The 3,466-nt window shown below is 40.0% G+C and overlaps 1 non-coding gene across 1 annotated transcript; it reads left to right on the top strand.

Annotated features, from left to right (window-relative positions):
- The first annotated feature begins 328 nt into the window (after positions 1–328).
- On the top strand, positions 329–403 carry Trnas-cga (transfer RNA serine (anticodon CGA)). The gene has a single exon. It is a non-coding gene; the product is annotated as a tRNA-Ser (tRNA).
- The last annotated feature ends 3,063 nt before the right edge of the window (positions 404–3,466 follow it).

The following is a 3,466-nucleotide window of genomic DNA, read 5'->3' as shown; positions in this document are numbered from 1 at the left end:
AAGCTGTGAGTACCGGGCGTGAGTCGTGCTTCGGTAGCTCAGTTGGTAGAGCACTTGCCTGCGAAAGGCAAAGGTCCCGAGTTCGAGTCTCGGTCGGGCACACAGTTTTAATCTGCCAGGAAGTTTCATATCAGCGCACACTCCACTACAGAGTGAAAATCTCATTCTGGAAACATCCCCCCGGCTGTGGCTAAGCCATGTCTCTGCAATATCCTTTCTTTCAGGAGTGCTAGTTCTGCAAGGTTCGCAGGAGAGCTTCTGTAAAGTTTGGAAGGTAGGAGACGAGGTACTGGCAGAAGTAAAGCTGTGAGTACCGGGCGTGAGTCGTGGTTCGGTAGCTCAGTTGGTAGAGCACTTGCCCTCGAAAGGCAAAGGTCCCGAGTTCGAGTCTCGGTCGGGCACACAGTTTTAATCTGCCAGGAAGTTTCATTGTCATCCTTGTTTGCTTATTGATTTGTTCTTCATGAATATCATTACCACTGATCTGCGAACATTTTGTGATAATACTGGTGGCTTATGTTGCAGTGAAAGTGTTAAAAATGATCTCAGCTGTCTTATATTATACTGATAAACTTTAAAACAAAATATTTCTGTATGTTAATATCCACAAAATAGTTTTTCCATTTTAATTTTCGAATTAGACACAACCAGTCCATTGGACCCGGGTTATTTAAATGTGCAGAAAACATAGGTAATGCACACAAGGAATAAATGACTAAATTGACATCATAGATAACTTGGAAAACTTCACCAGAAAGAACAATAATACTTCAGTAACAATCTAATTTCTATTCTGAACCAATTATTTGAAAAAATTGTAAATTTTTTTGATAAAACTGAAATTAGCAACATTAATTTTTTATGTGAGCAAGTGAATTTAGTAGGCGTCAAAAGAAGTATTAGAGATACTCGCCAGATTGTATTATTTTTTGTAGTATTTTATTTTCAACATCACCACACACTTACGAGTTTATAAGGAGCACAAATTGTCTTGCACTACCCCTTCCTAATGCACTGCATGATGTACGTGTGCATTTTCAAACACTCAGCAGCTACTATACATATCAGCACTTCAAATTTCTTTGTGAATCAGTTCATGTTGTTCACTGATTGCTCTGTGTTCTTAGTGACAAAAATTCAATTAACAGGCGGGCTACATCACCTTTGCTTCGCCTTCTCAACTGTCAATTGCTTATAGTCTCCTTTGTAATGACAGACAACCCCCTTTTTAGTTTAACATTCCGTTCCTATATTAAAATGTGTCACATACAACTAGATCGATAAAGATGATCCAGATCAGACAATAAAGTACAATTTTGGTGAATATTTTTGGAACAGTGATCAGTAAAATACTATATTTGAACTAAAGTTCAGTCTTGATCACAACACTTATCTCTCAATAACGTAGGTGACCAGTTTCGGTTATATTTATATAAACATCTTCAGACCCATGGCCGCCTTGGAGGATGGTAGGCGGAGCTGTCTCTCCTCAGTTACTTTGTAACAGCTGAGGAGAGCTCCTCCTACTATCCTCCAAGGAGGCCATGGGTCTGAAGATGTTTATATAAATATAACCGAAACCGGTCACCTACGTTATTGAGACATAAGTGATGTGATCAAGACTGAACTTTAGTTAAAATAAGACAATAAAGTACCCACAGTTTGAAACTGATTATGACTAAAATCTCTGCAGTTAAAAAGCATATGACGTGGAGTGTACACAGATGATAAATTTTTGTCATTAAACTTAATTTGAAGTTTTTTTTATATAAAAGCAACCTGGAGTGCAAAATGTCATACTTATGCTGAATGAGAGGACTGTTCAAGGTTTGTTAACCTTGGGGGAACATCATTTTACTGGAAGTTTTGCGAGCACTGTTAAATTCATCAAAATTAATTTGGGCATGGTGGAACATTTTAAATAGTAGATGACTTGGTAGAGATATCCGTTCAAGGATGCGCTGCAGAAACTACATTTCAGTACAGTATCATATATTTCCAAAGAATTTTTCCATGGTTGGCTGTATCAAAACGTTGTCCTGATTTCACATGCGAATTATCCAATTACACTCATTTGTGCATATCTTGTATCACTCATGCTCTTCTACAAATGACCAAGTACTGCACTGAGGACTCGAATTTTAAATATCTTTTGCTAGGAATGGTTTAAACAGAAAGAAATGGAAAATATCGAATAATGGCAGTATGTTACTATTTGCTATCTCTGGGACAGGTATTTAAAATTGAATCCAAGCTAAGAATTCGGGCCCCACTACCCTTGAAAACTCCATCTGAAACAGATTTAGATTCTTTGGAAGCCTACTGTGTAGATGATGTCACCTTACCCCCACCATGACCAATCTTTGACAGTATAATGGATTTCAGTGAGGATCAAATTCAGTCTGTTCAGGAATACTTGCCATCTTTCACACAAACTTGTCAAGGTACTGTGCCAATGATGTTCTTAAGAATCTGAGATGCGACACATGTAAAACATATTTAGAGTAAGATAAAATATTATCAGCAATGGATAACAATGAAGGAGAAGGAGGTTATTAATGTTGTTATTTCTGCTTATTCGGTTGGTAAAAACTGGGTCTCTGGAGAACACCAACACGGCTTCATTAGATGCTCTTCCCAGAGGAATTTACTTTTAAAGATTAGCTGTTGATGTAACTAAAAAAGAAGACTTCTCCCTAAGGGAGTCTTCTTATAGTCACGTATATCATACAGACGACAGAAATCTTCAGTGGGTAGTATACTAAACCTGTAACTACTGTAGTTTATGCATATGGATGGATACAATTATGGAATTATTGAAATTTATTCTTCGGGTTGTGCAGATTGTAATGGATATAAATAAGCTTAAGTAAATTCATATATTTGTTCAAAATAATTCAAATTCCTCAAAGCACTATGGGACTTAACGTCGGAGGTCATCAGTTCCCTGGAACTTAGAACTACTTAAACCTAACTAACCTAAGGACATGACACACATCCATGCGCAAGGCAGGATTCGAACCTGAGACAGAGCGGTCGCGCGGTTCCAGACTGTAGCGCCTAGAACGGCTCGGCAACCCTGGCGGGCCATATATTTGTAATAATTCAATAACTGAATAAATATTTTAATCTAATTATGTCTCGAAGTAGCAGTTTGACGAAAACTCAAGTTCTTACCATAATTCTAACAAATTAGTATTTTGTGATTAATAAGCGTGGACGTCGAGCGGAGAGGTCGTCGCAGCGCAGCCGCCGACCGCTAGCAGCCGTAGCTCGCCCGCTACCCCCTCCACCCGGCCGCTACCAGCGCTCCGCAGCCAGTCGCCCGGGGAGTGCGCGTCAGCCACTATCGGCGCTGCTGCCCAGCGGCAACCGGCCGAGTGCCGAAGGGTTGAGCTCGCTCCCCTCCGACACAAAGCCGCGCAACCAGTTGCGGACTGCCGCGAAAGAGCTTCGGCTCGCAGCT

The sequence above is a fragment of the Schistocerca nitens genome, chromosome 11 (genome assembly GCF_023898315.1).
Source record: "Schistocerca nitens isolate TAMUIC-IGC-003100 chromosome 11, iqSchNite1.1, whole genome shotgun sequence".
In the NCBI taxonomy this organism is placed as follows: Eukaryota; Metazoa; Arthropoda; class Insecta; order Orthoptera; family Acrididae; genus Schistocerca; species Schistocerca nitens.
The sequence above is the reverse complement of the archived record's forward strand: the minus strand, read 5'-3'. Positions and strand labels throughout refer to the sequence as shown.